We start from the raw sequence: 18,877 nt of genomic DNA, 5'->3' as shown, positions 1-18,877 counted from the left end.
CAACAGGTGATGGACAGAATGCAGAACATTGTCATACATTCACCCCAGTACAGAGATCTGGGCCTAAATCCATCGTTTTTTTGCACTCCACACCACCCCAGGTCAGACATGGCCATATGCAAATCAGCCTTGACCCTGTGCCTCATGGGAACAGTCCAGCCCGAACTGCCAAGCCATGTCTTTCCTGGACCGGAATCAAGCATCCGAGGACCGGTTTCTGGCTATCAGCCGTCATCAGCCTGGATAGCTTGACTCCAGTGGTGTGGAGAGCATGGGACTCACCTCTGAGCACACCCATCCCACTCGGGGCGACAAAGGCAAAAACAACAGCTGATGGACAGAATGCAGAACATTTTTTATTTATTTATTTATTTTCAAAGTTTTATATAGCGCGAACAAGATCTTTGCAGATATCAGAGCGCTTTACAAAGGAACGGGGTAAGGGAAACAAGGGGTGATTGAGCAGACTTTAGTAAACAATAATAGTAGTAGGTAAAATGTGAGTAACATAATAAGATCGCAATCCGATAAAAGCATAAAACAGGTATATAAAATGTGAAAAAGGTCAACAAGTAATAAAAAAGTAAACAGCTAATAAGGAGACGGTATATAGTCTTAGCTCGGAACAAAATAGAGTTCAAGTGAATTTAGCCATTAGGATGGCTTTCACTTCTTTCTTAAAAAGTGCTGTGGAGGAGATCAGCCTCGTTTCGGGAGGTAGTGAGTTCCAGATCCTAGGTGCCATTCCTAAGAAGGAGCGTTTGTATGTTTTCTCCTTCCGGAATCTTCGAGGTTTCAGGAGGAGATTTTTTGAGCTTCTGTTTGTTCTCGAGCCTCCTGATAAAGACAGCTTTTGGGTGAGGTAGTTGGGTACTTGTAGTGTACAGCCATGTGTGTCATGCAGGCAATTTTCATCTGTATTCTGGCTTCAAAAGGCAGCCAGTTCAAGGATCTGAAATCAGGGGAAATATGCGAATGTTTTCTTGATCCAGTGATCAGTCTCGCAGCCGCGTTCAGGGAGGCTCTTAGTGGTGCAGTTGTAGATAGAGGGAGTCCGCTGAGAGCCACAATTCCGTAATCTATGCGTGGGATGACTAGGGCTTGCACTGCAGTTTGGAAGTCCTTAGCTGGGAAGAAGGGTTTAAGTTTCCTCAAAGTGTTGATTTGGAAATTAGCTCCCTTAGTTGCTTTACTGATATGCTGCTGCATGTTGAGATTGGTGTCAAGTGTGATGCCTAAGGATTTCGCTGAGTCCACGATGGTGGGTTGGATGTTGAGTGCGGTTAGGTGCTTGAGCCAAGATTGGGTGGTGGAGATTTTCGCAGGAGGTGAGATCAGAAGGAACTCAGTTTTCTGCGCATTCAGTTTGAGGTGATTATCGGCCAACCAAGATTGGGTGTTTCTGAGCGTGGAGTTCAGAAGTTTGATGTCATCCGGGGATTCTAGTTTGAGGTAGAGTTGAGTGTCATCAGCGTACATATGGAAGTGCACATTCGATGCTTGGAGCAGAGTGGTGAGTGGTTCCATGACTAGATTGAACAAAGTGGGGGATAGGGAAGATCCTTGTGGGACGCCTAATGTTACGGGTACAGCTGAGGACAGCACGTTGTTGATCTTAAACTTCTGAGACCGATTATGTAAGAAGGAAGTGATACATTGTCATACATTCACCCCAGTACAGAGATCTGGGCCTAAATCCATCGTTTTTTTGCACTCCACACCACCCCAGGTCAGACATGGCCATATGCAAATCAGCCTTGACCCTGTGCCTCATGGGAACAGTCCAGCCCAAACTGCCAAGCCATGTCTTTCCTGGACCGGAATCAAGCATCCAAGGACCGGTTTCTGGCTATCAGCCGTCATCAGCCTGGATAGCTTGACTCCAGTGGTGTGGAGAACGGTGATGGATTAAACCCAGATCTTTTGACTGGGTGTGAGTGTTTGATTGATTCAGATGCTCAGTCCATCACCACCCCCTTTTGTACCGCTTTTGGCAACCATAAGTGTGGCAGGGTATGCTCAGACGTGAGTCCCTTGCTCACTTTGCCACTGGATTCAAGCAAGCCGGGCTGAAGACGGCTGGAATGTCAGAAACCGGTCCTCGGAAGCTTGTTTCCGGTCCAGGGAAGACATGGCTTGGCAGTTCGGGCTGGACTGTTCCCATGAGGCACAGGGTCAGACTGATTTGCATCTAGCCAGTCTGAACTGGGGTGGCAGAGTGGGCTAAAGAACGGTGATGGATTAAACCCAGATCTTTTGACTGGGTGTGAGTGTTTGATTGATTCAGATGCTCTGTCCATCACCACCCCCTTTTGTACCGCTTTTGGCCACCATAAGTGTGGCAGGGTATGCTCAGACGTGAGTCCCTTACTCACTTTGCCACTGGATTCAAGCAAGCCGGGCTGAAGACGGCTGGAATGCCAGAAACCGGTCCTCGGAAGCTTGTTTCCGGTCCAGGGAAGACATGGCTTGGCCGTTCAGGCTGGACTGTTCCCATGAGGCACAGGGTCAGACTGATTTGCATATAGCCATGTCTGAACTGGGGTGGCAGAGTGGGCTAAAGAACGGTGATGGATTAAACCCAGATCTTTTGACTGGGTGTGAGTGTTTGATTGATTCAGATGCTCCGTCCATCACCACCCCCTTTTGTACCGCTTTTGACCACCATAAGTGTGGCAGGGTATGCTCAGACGTGAGTCCCTTGCTCACTTTGCCACTGGATTCAAGCAAGCCGGGCTGAAGACGGCTGGAATGCCAGAAACCGGTCCTCGGAAGCTTGTTTCCGGTCCAGGGAAGACATGGCTTGGCAGTTCGGGCTGGACTGTTCCCATGAGGCACAGGGTCAGACTGATTTGCATATAGCCATGTCTGAACTGGGGAGGCAGAGTGGGCTAAAGAACGGTGATGGATTAAACCCAGATCTTTTGACTGGGTGTGAGTGTTTGATTGATTCAGATGCTCCGTCCATCACCACCCCCTTTTGTATCACTATACCAGAAGCAGGAGCTGATTTCAGAGGTCCTCATCGACGAATTCCTGTCTGATATCTCATCCCGCAAACTTTCAGACCACTAAAGGGACCGATTGGATACCCCCATAACTTTAGACGAGCTAAGAGCAGCATTGATTAACACTAATCCCGGCAAAGAGCCTGCTCCCAACGGATTTCCAACGAATTCTTGAGACCACACATGACAACGTTGGCCCCTCATTTCTTAGACGGCTGTAATGCCAGAAACCGGTCCCCGGAAGCTTGTTTCCTTCCCAGTGTAAGAATTGGCTTTTGTAGTCTGGTCTGCCCTGTTCCCATGATGCACTGGGCCAGGGACAGACTAATTTGCATACAGCCAGGTTCTGAAACTGGGATGGTGCAATGAGCTAAAAAACGGTGTTGGATCTAGCCCTGATCTCTTGACTGGGTGAGAGTATTCTGCTTAATTCAGAGACTCTGTCCCTCACCACCCCTTGTTGTAAATATTTTTGTCCACCCTAAGCGTGGAAGGGTATACTCAGACATGAGTCCCTTGCTCATTGCACCATCAGGATTCAAGCAAGCCGGGCCGAAGACGGCTGTAATGCCAGAAACCGGTCCCCGGAAGCTTGTTTCCTTCCCAGTGTAAGAATTGGCTTTTGTAGTCTGGTCTGCCCTGTTCCCATGATGCACTGGGCCAGGGACAGACTAATTTGCATACAGCCAGGTTCTGAAACTGGGATGGTGCAATGAGCTAAAAAACGGTGTTGGATCTAGCCCTGATCTCTTGACTGGGTGAGAGTATTCTGCTTAATTCAGAGACTCTGTCCCTCACCACCCCTTGTTGTAAATATTTTTGTCCACCCTAAGCGTGGAAGGGTATACTCAGACATGAGTCCCTTGCTCATTGCACCATCAGGATTCAAGCAAGCCGGGCCGAAGACGGCTGTAATGCCAGAAACCGGTCCCCGGAAGCTTGTTTCCTTCCCAGTGTAAGAATTGGCTTTTGTAGTCTGGTCTGCCCTGTTCCCATGATGCACTGGGCCAGGGACAGACTAATTTGCATACAGCCAGGTTCTGAAACTGGGATGGTGCAATGAGCTAAAAAACGGTGTTGGATCTAGCCCTGATCTCTTGACTGGGTGAGAGTATTCTGCTTAATTCAGAGACTCTGTCCCTCACCACCCCTTGTTGTAAATATTTTTGTCCACCCTAAGCGTGGAAGGGTATACTCAGACATGAGTCCCTTGCTCATTGCACCATCAGGATTCAAGCAAGCCGGGCCGAAGACGGCTGTAATGCCAGAAACCGGTCCCCGGAAGCTTGTTTCCTTCCCAGTGTAAGAATTGGCTTTTGTAGTCTGGTCTGCCCTGTTCCCATGATGCACTGGGCCAGGTACAGACTAATTTGCATACAGCCAGGTTCTGAAACTGGGATGGTGCAATGAGCTAAAAAACGGTGTTGGATCTAGCCCTGATCTCTTGACTGGGTGAGAGTATTCTGCTTAATTCAGAGACTCTGTCCCTCACCACCCCTTGTTGTAAATATTTTTGTCCACCCTAAGCGTGGAAGGGTATACTCAGACATGAGTCCCTTGCTCATTGCACCATCAGGATTCAAGCAAGCCGGGCCGAAGACGGCTGTAATGCCAGAAACCGGTCCCCGGAAGCTTGTTTCCTTCCCAGTGTAAGAATTTGCTTTTGTAGTCTGGTCTGCCCTGTTCCCATGATGCACTGGGCCAGGGACAGACTAATTTGCATACAGCCAGGTTCTGAAACTGGGATGGTGCAATGAGCTAAAAAACGGTGTTGGATCTAGCCCTGATCTCTTGACTGGGTGAGAGTATTCTGCTTAATTCAGAGACTCTGTCCCTCACCACCCCTTGTTGTAAATATTTTTGTCCACCCTAAGCGTGGAAGGGTATACTCAGACATGAGTCCCTTGCTCATTGCACCATCAGGATTCAAGCAAGCCGGGCCGTAGACGGCTGTAATGCCAGAAACCGGTCCCCGGAAGCTTGTTTCCTTCCCAGTGTAAGAATTGGCTTTTGTAGTCTGGTCTGCCCTGTTCCCATGATGCACTAGGCCAGGGACAGACTAATTTGCATACAGCCAGGTTCTGAAACTGGGATGGTGCAATGAGCTAAAAAACGGTGTTGGATCTAGCCCTGATCTCTTGACTGGGTGAGAGTATTCTGCTTAATTCAGAGACTCTGTCCCTCACCACCCCTTGTTGTAAATATTTTTGTCCACCCTAAGCGTGGAAGGGTATACTCAGACATGAGTCCCTTGCTCATTGCACCATCAGGATTCAAGCAAGCCGGGCCGAAGACGGCTGTAATGCCAGAAACCGGTCCCCGGAAGCTTGTTTCCTTCCCAGTGTAAGAATTGGCTTTTGTAGTCTGGTCTGCCCTGTTCCCATGATGCACTGGGCCAGGGACAGACTAATTTGCATACAGCCAGGTTCTGAAACTGGGATGGTGCAATGAGCTAAAAAACGGTGTTGGATCTAGCCCTGATCTCTTGACTGGGTGAGAGTATTCTGCTTAATTCAGAGACTCTGTCCCTCACCACCCCTTGTTGTAAATATTTTTGTCCACCCTAAGCGTGGAAGGGTATACTCAGACATGAGTCCCTTGCTCATTGCACCATCAGGATTCAAGCAAGCCGGGCCGAAGACGGCTGTAATGCCAGAAACCGGTCCCCGGAAGCTTGTTTCCTTCCCAGTGTAAGAATTGGCTTTTGTAGTCTGGTCTGCCCTGTTCCCATGATGCACTGGGCCAGGGACAGACTAATTTGCATACAGCCAGGTTCTGAAACTGGGATGGTGCAATGAGCTAAAAAACGGTGTTGGATCTAGCCCTGATCTCTTGACTGGGTGAGAGTATTCTGCTTAATTCAGAGACTCTGTCCCTCACCACCCCTTGTTGTAAATATTTTTGTCCACCCTAAGCGTGGAAGGGTATACTCAGACATGAGTCCCTTGCTCATTGCACCATCAGGATTCAAGCAAGCCGGGCCGAAGACGGCTGTAATGCCAGAAACCGGTCCCCGGAAGCTTGTTTCCTTCCCAGTGTAAGAATTGGCTTTTGTAGTCTGGTCTGCCCTGTTCCCATGATGCACTGGGCCAGGGACAGACTAATTTGCATACAGCCAGGTTCTGAAACTGGGATGGTGCAATGAGCTAAAAAAACGGTGTTGGATCTAGCCCTGATCTCTTGACTGGGTGAGAGTATTCTGCTTAATTCAGAGACTCTGTCCCTCACCACCCCTTGTTGTAAATATTTTTGTCCACCCTAAGCGTGGAAGGGTATACTCAGACATGAGTCCCTTGCTCATTGCACCATCAGGATTCAAGCAAGCCGGGCCGAAGACGGCTGTAATGCCAGAAACCGGTCCCCGGAAGCTTGTTTCCTTCCCAGTGTAAGAATTGGCTTTTGTAGTCTGGTCTGCCCTGTTCCCATGATGCACTGGGCCAGGGACAGACTAATTTGCATACAGCCAGGTTCTGAAACTGGGATGGTGCAATGAGCTAAAAAACGGTGTTGGATCTAGCCCTGATCTCTTGACTGGGTGAGAGTATTCTGCTTAATTCAGAGACTCTGTCCCTCACCACCCCTTGTTGTAAATATTTTTGTCCACCCTAAGCGTGGAAGGGTATACTCAGACATGAGTCCCTTGCTCATTGCACCATCAGGATTCAAGCAAGCCGGGCCGAAGACGGCTGTAATGCCAGAAACCGGTCCCCGGAAGCTTGTTTCCTTCCCAGTGTAAGAATTGGCTTTTGTAGTCTGGTCTGCCCTGTTCCCATGATGCACTGGGCCAGGGACAGACTAATTTGCATACAGCCAGGTTCTGAAACTGGGATGGTGCAATGAGCTAAAAAACGGTGTTGGATCTAGCCCTGATCTCTTGACTGGGTGAGAGTATTCTGCTTAATTCAGAGACTCTGTCCCTCACCACCCCTTGTTGTAAATATTTTTGTCCACCCTAAGCGTGGAAGGGTATACTCAGACATGAGTCCCTTGCTCATTGCACCATCAGGATTCAAGCAAGCCGGGCCGAAGACGGCTGTAATGCCAGAAACCGGTCCCCGGAAGCTTGTTTCCTTCCCAGTGTAAGAATTGGCTTTTGTAGTCTGGTCTGCCCTGTTCCCATGATGCACTGGGCCAGGGACAGACTAATTTGCATACAGCCAGGTTCTGAAACTGGGATGGTGCAATGAGCTAAAAAACGGTGTTGGATCTAGCCCTGATCTCTTGACTGGGTGAGAGTATTCTGCTTAATTCAGAGACTCTGTCCCTCACCACCCCTTGTTGTAAATATTTTTGTCCACCCTAAGCGTGGAAGGGTATACTCAGACATGAGTCCCTTGCTCATTGCACCATCAGGATTCAAGCAAGCCGGGCCGAAGACGGCTGTAATGCCAGAAACCGGTCCCCGGAAGCTTGTTTCCTTCCCAGTGTAAGAATTGGCTTTTGTAGTCTGGTCTGCCCTGTTCCCATGATTCACTGGGCCAGGGACAGACTAATTTGCATACAGCCAGGTTCTGAAACTGGGATGGTGCAATGAGCTAAAAAACGGTGTTGGATCTAGCCCTGATCTCTTGACTGGGTGAGAGTATTCTGCTTAATTCAGAGACTCTGTCCCTCACCACCCCTTGTTGTAAATATTTTTGTCCACCCTAAGCGTGGAAGGGTATACTCAGACATGAGTCCCTTGCTCATTGCACCATCAGGATTCAAGCAAGCCGGGCCGAAGACGGCTGTAATGCCAGAAACCGGTCCCCGGAAGCTTGTTTCCTTCCCAGTGTAAGAATTGGCTTTTGTAGTCTGGTCTGCCCTGTTCCCATGATGCACTGGGCCAGGGACAGACTAATTTGCATACAGCCAGGTTCTGAAACTGGGATGGTGCAATGAGCTAAAAAACAGTGTTGGATCTAGCCCTGATCTCTTGACTGGGTGAGAGTATTCTGCTTAATTCAGAGACTCTGTCCCTCACCACCCCTTGTTGTAAATATCCTCATTTCTTAGTGGCACTACAAGAAGCTTGCAAGCAACACATGTTGCCTACAGACTGGCGGCATGCGGAAATAGTAGTATTTCTTAAATCAGGCCGACCCCAGAAGACCAAGTCGCAGAATTTCGCGGCTCAATTTCGAGCCCAAATTACTCAGCAAAGTCCTTGCAGACTGTCTTAGATCATGCATTAAAGACCTCATTCACCCGGTTTAGGTGGACTTCATGCCTCAGCGATCCACCAGGCACATCAGATGGGTTCACAACACCATTGCTAGGGCCCATGAGCTTGGCCGGCCGGCGGCCATTCTGTTGGCCGACATTGATAAGGTGTTTGACTCTCTAAGTTGGACGTATCTCTTCAAACTCCTGTGAGCCACAAACTTAGGACCCTGATTTTTAGCATACATAAAGTTGCTATACACAGACCTCTCAGCCTCTGTTCGTGTGGCTGGTAACCGATCTTCCCCTCTCCCATTCATTTTATTTATTTTACTTATTTTACAGATTTGTAGAGCGCGTGGCTGCCCGTGAGCGTCCCAGCGCTAGTGATAGAAATAACAAAATGAGGGAGAGAAGTATTATGGGAACAGCCAGGTCTTGAGTGCCTTACGAAATAAAAAAAGATTGGGCTGAGCCTGAATATCTGGGGGCAGTGAATTCCATAGCTTGGAAGCATTATAGGCAAAAAGTCCCAGAGTCCTGTAATGGTGGCTGCAACATTTTTATCAGAATTGTGTCCAGCGAATTAGATTGCTTGTTACTGCGGTACCTGCAGGCAAAAAGATGTTCTTTGCATCTCCACCCAGTCCCATGGATGACAAACCCACATTTTCTTCTCCTTTTCTTAATTTTTTTTCCAGGTACCTTCAAAAATGAGATTCCAAGATTCCACTCCATGGTACTGTGCAGGCTTCCTCAGGGAACCTTGCACAGTAAACCACCACCATTGGGTGGAAGCGTACACAGCAGATCCTTCAGAAGTATCATGGTATCTCACAGGAGGGTTGGGCAGGGTCTTACGGTAGTATCAAGGACCAAGTTCCCGGAGTCCTGTAATGATGGCCACAACAGTTTCTTCAGAGCTGCAGCCAGTCAATCAGATGGTTCAGTACTGTGATACCCACACCGGTATTGTGGTTCCAAAACGGATGGGGGGGGAAAAAACCTCCCTTGGCCAATCAGAAGGCTCTACTGTAGGAAAGTAGGATCTGCTTTCAAGGTCACCCCCACTTTTTGCTGGTGTCATTATGTTTTACTGACTAGTCTGACTGGGATACTGCTAATCAGGACGACCGCCTCCGTGCTTCTTCCCTAAATTGGACATGGTGAGTACTTAGGTACATTCCAGATTGGCTACTGGTGTACCCTATGTCCCTAGTATATGGTACTATGGTACCCAGGGGTTGCCCATGGGCTGCAGCATATATTATGCCACCCATGAGAGACCACTCAACATGTGACTACAGGTCTGCCATTACAGCCTGTGTGAGCTGGTGCTAGCACCACCTATGACATATAAAGTTTCCTTATACCGGAGGTCACTGCACCTAAAACCTATGGCACCCCTAAGGCAGGCTTTTCAATCCTGAAGGCATGGTGCTCGGTTCGAAGTGTGAGGGTGCCCCTGCATGAGCAGGACACCCCTACAACGTTCGGTGTCCATTCTTCTGGGTTGTAAGTGCATCAGCAATTAAGATACATACAGTGGCCATGCGTCATTACGCGATGACCATCTCTAAACTGGCTGTAAGGAACCCTGTCGTGTATGGTATCAAACATGTTGGAGTCATAACCCCACTCCATAAATGGTGTGGGAGGTATGATTCCATGCAATGTAAAGCTCCTCTGGGAGGCCCTCAGTACCAGTCTTTTAGACCCGGACAGCAAACTATGGATGCTGTCGGCCAGAGACACGATTCTGCCCTCCTGCTGCTGAGCCAAGCTCGAGCAGAGGAAGGCAGGACAGTAGGTATCCTGTCACAGGGAGGAGTGACCACCTCCCAGCCTAGACTTAGTGCATTGGGACAGGGTGGGGGTGCTTGCCAGCGCCACTGAGACTGCTTGAAGGGCACATTTAGTGCCCTCCTTGCATACTTCAGTCCAAACCACTTATGGGAGCTGTTGGCTCCCACTCTGGTGCGAAACTGGACAAAAGACATGGGAGTATCCTCATCACTGTCCAGCCCCTCCTCTGGGAGGGACCCCATAATCATTCCAACCCTTTCATTAGGGCACTTAAGGGCTTACCTGTGGGTGGGTTACTAGATTCATCATGGGACAAGATACAAATCACATACCACTTCAACTTCAACCGCCTGGGCACTCTGGACCTCGCTGGACTTCATGTTAGGAACAGAGACTGCAACTGGGAAGACTCCTGCTGCTCTTGGTCTTGTCGTCCTGCAGGTTTGCTGCAACGACTGTGCCTGTGCTCGATACAGGTTCTTCACAAGGCATGTTGACATCCAAGACACCTGAAGGAATCGTCCTTGGACTGAAGGAGTCGCTCCCCTGAATCTGCAGGCACCGCAGAGCAGCTGAAAGGTCTGCTGATCCTGGTCTTCGACGGACTCCGAAAGGCTCAGCAATACAGGTGGTGGCTCTGCAACGCCCTTGAGGCCTGCACTGTCTTACTACCGAGTTTGAGGCCAGTATCCCTCATCGGAACAGTTGGAACAGAACCCCTGTGCACCGCGTTGACTTGCCGTTGCCAAGGCTTGTTGAATCTATCCTCCAGAGACCTTCGGGCTCCAAGAAGCTCCAACGTCAAGCATCTCCTGCAGCCAAGACCTTCACCTGCATCGCATCCTTTGCATCGTGGGCCTGCACCCTTTGGTGAGTTGCTTGAGGTCCTCTTGCGACTCCTGTTCCTCTGGCCTGTGGGTCCTCTCGAGGGTCTTCTTTAGCTCCAGTGGGCTTCCCTGCTTGCACAGGGCCTGCTCTGACTTACCTGCTCGTGGTGAGTCACTTGGACCTTGCTGGTCCTGACACCACACCTTTTTCTACACCTACGTTGGTTGCCGTTGCCAAGGTTTGTTGATGCCCCTGCCGGACATTGACCCCCTGGCTCTTGACATCCGACGTGGGACAGCTTGTGCATAGCTCTTGGTCCTCCTCGGCGTCACCTGGTCCATACAGCTGTAACATCAAGGGCACAGTCAACTCTCCTGCATCTCTGACATCGCTGGGCATGCGTCGTCTGTGCCTCCAGGTCACTCCTGAGTGGCATAGACTCTGTCCCCTGTGCTTGTAGGTACCTCTCACCTTGAATCCACCTTTGGTTTCCATTGGACACTTTCACCTTCGTTGCCAGTGGCATCTTTTCTGAAGTATTCCATTGTGGTCTATGGTGGTTTCCGACGTCACATCACACCTGTGCACCCGGATTCCCTGGCGTAGGTATCCTGGTTCCTGGGGTATGCACAGGTGGGGTGACTCTCCAACCTTTCGTCTTCCACTGGGTTTTTTCAGGGTCCACTGGGTAGGGTCCTTCTTCTTTAAAATTACAACCTCGACTTACCTATTGACTAACATTGAGCACGCAGTTGTGTTCCCACTCTGCACACGACCTCCGTGAGGTTCCTAGATACTCACCTGGGTCCCTGGCTCTTCTACGTCTTCTGTGTCCATTCTCGACATAGGTTGTGGTTTGCATTCCACTATTTTAGTATATGGTTTGGTTTCCCCCTGGGGACCGCTGTGTAGCCTGTGCTATTCCCGAATTCTGTTGCCAAAGTATTGTGTGTATTGTGCTGTATCTCCGTGTAGGAGATAATACATTATGTTAGTGAGTGTTAATAGTAAATACCTATTTTTATAACTACACTGTGTATTTTCTTTTCACTTAACCTATACCATAAGATTAAGTACTGGTAAAACAAGCTGCTTTACACTCCTCTGGACTAAGCCTGAAGGCTGCTCTCCACAGCTACCACTTAGAGAGCTTTCTAAGGTTGTCGAAGACCACTAAAACCACCATATATGTTGTCTGGATTAGTACAGGGTGCTACACTTACATAAGTGTGCACCATATACAAAGCCAGCCTCTCACACCTACTTTTTTTTTTACGTTTAACTCCTTCATGCCCAACTGAGCCGCTCTTTAAACACAACTTTTTTGAAAACAGCTAAATGGATTTACTACAAATCACAAAAACCATGCTTTCCAAGCAATGTTCAGACTTTCTGCCAAATTCGGGGTAATTCTGTTCAGCTGTTGTTTTCTATAACTGAGAGCAACGTTTCCTGTGATAATTAACATGGAAAATCAACATTTTGGAACCGCTCCTTTTTCTTGGTCCTCATTTGATGGACCAGTGCAAAACTTTCCAGGAAGGAACAAGGTGGGCAAACTTTTTTGGGGAAAGTTTCCTGTAGATTCGTCAAACTGCTTCAAATTTATTACCAAAATAAAAAAAATGCTCTTCTTATAGAAACTGACCTCACTATAACTACACACTGGCAACTGCTACTGTGAAATAAAAATATATATTTGTCTCTTTAAAAAAAACACCAGTTAAAAACTGAGTTAATGTTCTGGCTCAAACGTAGAAACCCTCTGGAATTGTCTGGTTATGGTTAGCAATGCACACTACACATGCCATAACTCATGCCACTCACCATGTTGTTCTCTTGATAGCTCTTTTTTTTTAAATATCTGTGCCATTGCTAAATTGGCGTTTTGAGCATGACAGGCAATGCAAGTTACCTTGACACAGAGTTAGAAATTGAGGGGGGCTGTTGGGGGAAAGGATATAGAACCACTGAAGTGGGGTCATTTGTGTCTTAGAAAGGCATCAGGACCCGTTAGAGGGGTTAGAAAATGACGGTATGCTATTGAGCTTTGCAGAAATAATGGAAGGCTGCAAGCAGGATATTGGGACAGGCCTGGGAGTGCCACAGCGACCAAATAATTGTCTTCTCCCCACCACAACAACCTTTACGTTCACAGCTATTAAGATGCCTCTCTCTAATTGATACATTTACCTACAGGCCCACAAGCAGAAGAGGGAGTTGGAGAGTGAGATAGGAGTACCACCTTCATTGCTAAACTGCTCAGGATTCTGGCTAGATTAAAAAATTCTAAACTACATGTAGAACATACCCTGCTGCATTCCTTTCTCCAAAGACCTTCTCTTGGCATTGGCCCCACAGGTAATAAAAGCTTGAAGGCAGCCCTCTCAACACTGGTTGTTCACCACCGTATGAAACAGGCACTTATCAGAAAGATGCACTGGTCTCTGAGGCCCCAGCCTTCTAAAGGCCACTTCCAGTTGTCGAACCCTAACAAAGTACTAGAGAAGGAAGTCACATCACAGCCTCAGGACTATGTGAAATGACATTCATTACTCGAGGCCTTAAGTCTGGCTTCAGGTCAAGGAGAGGACAGGAAATTGCAATTGCAAAAATACGAGAGGTATTTCTTCTTGCCCGCATGAAGGATACCAGGTAGCTCTGATCTTATTCTCAGCAGCTTTTAAGACACAGGAGTTTGTTGAATCCTAATATAATAGAGTGGAAGGGAATCTCTGGGACTCACCTGATCAGAGTATAATTTTTCTTCCTTAAAAAGAAGCAACTAATCATAAATGGGTCTCTCAAATCCTTCAAGCAAATAATCTTCTGTTGCAAGCCCTAGAGTCTAGTCCTAATATTCAACATTTACATGCTCTGCTGCTTACAACACTCACTAAAATTTCAGATGTACTAACATTTCAGAAATGTCAAAGTTTAAATAATGACTTGCACTTATATCAGCTCCACAATATCGACTACCAACATATAATCAAGGTAAATAGCAAAAATCTCAACTTCCCTATGCATGCTTACCTTGACAATATGTTGGTAGTTGCTATGGTAGGCTCGATATATTTCTACTCGAGCTCGGCGGTGAAGGGTAGGTCAAGCAGCCGGGGCGCAGGAGACTAGAGTCTTGACTATTTGACTCATCCCTGATGCCTCACCCCGCCGACCCCTCATGTGGCAGGTAGTTCTTAACTATTAGGTATAGGACAACCAACACAGAGGTAACACAAACACAAACCCGCACATGACACTAGCATGTGGTTTTATCACCTTCTGTAGGTCCTGATGAATCGCGGGTTACTTCAGCCCACCGCGAGAAACATGTCGACCGTTGTACACTACTAGCCCCATCTAGGTTCACCTGAATTAACTCGTTGTTTCCTAGTGAGCTAGCCCCCTGTTTTTAACTGCAGCGAGGGACCCCCTGAATAAAATTCGTTCCAGGTACCCTTAGCTACATTTTAATATCCCCTTTTTCACTACCACACACCACCCTGCCCACACACCCGCACTTCACCATAAGGCAGTTGGAAAAAGATCTCCGCCAAAGAGCCCCTCTTTGAGGTGAGCCCGTCGGGGATTGCACCGCCTCCCCGACGAGGAGCAACCGCCGATGATGAAGCATGACATCCTTCGGGGTGTGTGAGGCCAATCCATCCAACAAAATGGATGCCCTTGGGTGTAAAATCCACACCTTTGGTCACGCCAACCAATCTTCCCTCTAGTCACGCTCAGGAACAGTCCAGTACCCCCCTTGTTGCAACGATTGCCATGGGCACACACTGTGACTGGACCTTCCACTCCCTTGAGTGGTAATTGGTGCCCTTAGATCTAGCGATCTACCTTCTCCCCTCTATTTCAAAGGCTCGATATATATGTCACGTGATCGGCAGTAGGAGTCGGTTCGCGTTTGAGGAGAGGTGTATACACGACGGAACTCTCTGAACATTAGAAAGTACCGAGAGGGGAAAAGCCAGGATACGGCTTTAAGGATGGAGTAGCCGATGTATGTACATTAGACGGTATGCCCATAGAATAACTGGAGGCTTCGGACGTGACTCAAGCGCGTCGAGAATAATAGCTGGGGTACTGATGTAAGGGAACCATATTACACAGAGGGCCCCCTCCCCCGCTAAAAACAAGAGAAGCAACAACGGAGTTGTGCACAGAGACTGATATGCAAAGAATAGTTTCCCCTGATGGAATAAGAGAGTCTACAAGGACACAGATATAATTGAAAGCCAAGACAACGACGGAATATCTTGTTAGCCCGAGTCCTGATGAGGCCCATATTGTGAGGGCTGAAACGCGTCGACATTGTGTTCAAAGAAGACACCAGCCAATGTACTTTAAGTTGTAAAGAAATTAAATTTTTGTTGGCAAGGGGTAAAGGACTTTAGACAGGTCTAAAAAAGATATAGACTTGGTATACCCCATGTCTGTAGGTCTGGTAGATCTTACTCGAAAAGGAATGCTGAGTCTTAATATGTAGTAAGCATCCTTTAGAAAGAAATTGGGCTACAACGGTTGAAAAAGAAATGTCAATAGATCAATGTATGTACAACTGTTTGTATCTATTTATGTAAAAAAATGATGTGTGTATATATATGTGTTAGTTCGTTTACACGTAGAAAAGGAGCATAAAAAATATATTAGCCCAAATTCAATTCTTTTCAATTAAACTGAATAAGTAAATAAGTAAAATAATACATTGTGTGTTCTGTGCCGAGGTGGGAAGCCTTATATAAAAAACAAATACAAGAATTTATGTTGTTCTAGATAATATATTTGTCGTAGGATGGGATAATCGAGTTATTCCTCCTAGTACTAAAAGTGCGTTATTGGTGTCCATGGCATCATTTGTTTTTTTATATGTGACTTGATTTACCCAGATGCCAATGGTTTACCGGGTTCTCCCTTACTTTTCAATATATATGCAAAACACTATTTTTGACCTTGATAATGGGACATACACCTGTTTGCAGATTATACTCTGATCTCTCAAAGTAAACAGTACAGCAAGAAACCAGGTAAAATTGACATAAATCAAGGCAGGTGTTTACCACTGGCTGTGGGCACTGAAGACATCAGAGATCCCACTAAATGGCCACTGGTCTGGAGATCCATCCCCATTTCCACTCAAAAATTATGAAACATGGGTGTCATCTTAAGATGATGTGTTCTCTTTGCTTCTCATGTCAATACAAATGTTAAATAAACCAACCTTCAGCTAGCTATAGTTTTCAAAGCAAACCACCCGGAAAGGCTACATCATTGGCCTCATCTTTTCAACATCAACAACCATTACACATAAACGTCCAATAGCACACGTTTCGACCCATCACCATACTCAGCATCACATACTCAGCATCTAACCAAACTGCCATGGTCAAACAAAAGAGAAAAAAAAATGTATGCTCCTTCAAACACTTCTCCGTGAACCCCTTCGACGCTCATGACGAGCTCAGCTCGTCATGAGGTACACCTCTCGTACGCTCATGACGAGCTGAGCTCGTCATGAACCGCGGGTTTTTAAAAACTTCAGTGCACAGCAGGAAAATGCGCCGCACGCATGGTGTTAACAACCAAAAGCACAAACTCGTGTCGTGCCTCGCCACCACCATGTCCGACGCCAACACCCTGCTATATGTCTTCAATGCATTTCTGGAAAGGCATGTGAACACCCACACTTCAACTAAAGCATGCAAGTGAAAGCTGTTCCTTTCACACCTTAGCCCTCCAAAGTTCTCACCAACTACAAACTTAACGATTTGCAAACAGGAAAGAAAATAAAAGGTAACAGAACTCCTAATCACCTTAGTCTGCTTAAGTCCATCTGCATAACCTGCAGACAACTCACCACATCTGCCAAAGCTAAATAATATATATCAACATCATTATTAAAACTGCCAACAGAAGCAGAATTCTCTTTATGGCGGACAAGCCCTGCATCAACACCTGTAAGATCCTTCTATTTCGTGCTTCTCAGGCAAGCGCATGACATCAACCCCTGCTTCAGTTAAAACATAAAGAAGGCACAAAACCACTGACACACCAAGCGACCTTCCCCTTTACAAGTTCCCCTCCATGTAGATTCCACAATGGTCCTCTTTGAAATCCCTGTCTCTTGCAAATTTTACCGATTCCTACAAAGATGGTGTCTTACTCTCATCCATCATCAAAGCGCACTCTAAGCTCCTTCACCTCTACTTATCATTGTCAACTTTTCATCCACACACGGCATCTGCCCAGAAAATATCAAGTTAGGCCATTTGAATATTTGAGGGTGGAATAACCTTGCTAGCTATGTAAAATATGTGTTTTGGCAGTTGGAGTGATGTGTGTCCCAAGTTAGAATTTGAGTCTTGGCGTGGTATGGCCTGGCACTATGGGGTGGAACGATGTGTGTCTGAGCACAGTGTATTTGTGTGTCCAGTGGTGGAACGACATGAGTCTAGGAGTGAAGTAACGTGTTCTTGTGGTAGAATGATCTTATCTGATGGTGTAAATATTGTGCGTTGGAAGGGGAAATGGGTTGTGTTAGACAGTGGTGGAATTACTTGCGTATTTGGTTTGAATTTCCTCTGCTTTAAGGATAAATGGTGAGCTTCATGCTTGAGGCTGGAATAATATTTCTATTATTGGAATATATGTTTGTAGCAGAATTAAGCCTGTCTGTGGTTTGACTCGTCTATGTCTGGGGTTTGAACAACCTGTATCTGGGGAGGGGTAGAATGATGTGCTTCTTGCTTGCACCGGTGATGGAATAGTGTTTTGTCTGGAGTGGAATGATTTGCATGTGGGGTAAAATCACTTGGGTCTGGGAGTGAAATGCTCCATTTTCTAGCCATGAAATTACATTTTGGGAGATGAATCTATGGATGTCTTGGTGTGATACTTATGTATATGTTGGCAGAATGAAGCGGGTCTGGGGCATGTATGACATTTGCCTGGGGGTTTAATGATGTGTCTGAGATTGTACATCCACATCTTACGTCCAGCTACTTTCTGTACTTATCCAGTCCCAAAGATTAGTATTTACACCTGCAGATGACCCCTAAAATCTGCTTTAAATGGTTGATGATCTGGCTGTAGTAGTTTTAAACATCAACCAAAGTATGATATCCAGGACTGTCTGGGCAGCAACATGAAACTAAATTCTTATTGGATATCTTGGTGAGTGGCAGCGACAATATCGTAATCTCCTTATGCCTCTCAAAAGATCGGGGCTTGCCCCAGGCAGGAAGGATGCTTAAAAAGTCAGTTTTTGGCCCTATCTCAAAGGTAACAGTGGTCAGGGACACCTGTTTTTTCAGCTCAAGGTACTGAGAAAAAGATGTCCCTTGAGTTTGAAGGAAGGCCATCATCCTGTGTTCACAGACACTCCTAAGACAAACAGGACAGTAGGAATGCCTTAAGTTAGGGGGTCCTGAATATCTGACGACCCACTTGCAACTGGTCGAAAATGCTGCTACCCGGTTATCATTTTATACCCGCAAATTAAAACCTGTCTTATGTCATTGTGAGTAATATTAATAATAGTATTAATTACTTATTTTTATGTATCACTTCATGCTGTCTCCATAAGCTGTGAAAAAATAGGTGTTACTAATTACTTTAAATTATGCTCAATTTACGAGCCTCAGAAGAATGGAAGACTGAGTTGATCTTGGCTGGATTTAACCTTCACTAGCATCCTTTAGACCGCCAAGTTCATTTTCAGTCTTCTCCACTGAGTGTCAGTAGACCTACTCACTTTTCTTGAAACACATGGTGTTTAGATAAATATTTAATCAAACATTGCTACCGCTAGTCTGCTTTTTAGTTGTCCTTCAGTTTTCCCCCCTGCAGAAAAGTGGCTGGCACTTTTCAATCCTACCCCCTAGCTTTTGGAATCCCTTGACAACTGCCAATGATTTCATGTTTAGGTAACGCTTTGAAAATTCACTTGTTCTTGAAAGAGTTTTAGATCAGCACAGTGGACTGCAGAGCCAAGATCCCTTCTGTTGCGTGTGCATTGTATAAATATGTACTACGCAGAGTGTACAATGAGTGTAAAATACCATGTGTCTACGAGTGTA

General features: G+C 46.7%; 1 protein-coding gene across 1 annotated transcript in view; it reads right to left on the bottom strand.

Annotated features, from left to right (window-relative positions):
- ROM1 (retinal outer segment membrane protein 1) overlaps positions 1-18,877 on the bottom strand; it is a 109,331-nt gene that overhangs the window by 4,917 nt on the left and 85,537 nt on the right. The window lies entirely within an intron of this gene.

The sequence above is a fragment of the Lissotriton helveticus genome, chromosome 9 (genome assembly GCF_964261635.1).
Source record: "Lissotriton helveticus chromosome 9, aLisHel1.1, whole genome shotgun sequence".
NCBI lineage: Eukaryota > Metazoa > Chordata > Amphibia > Caudata > Salamandridae > Lissotriton > Lissotriton helveticus.
This window is presented reverse-complemented; position numbering and strand designations above follow the sequence as displayed.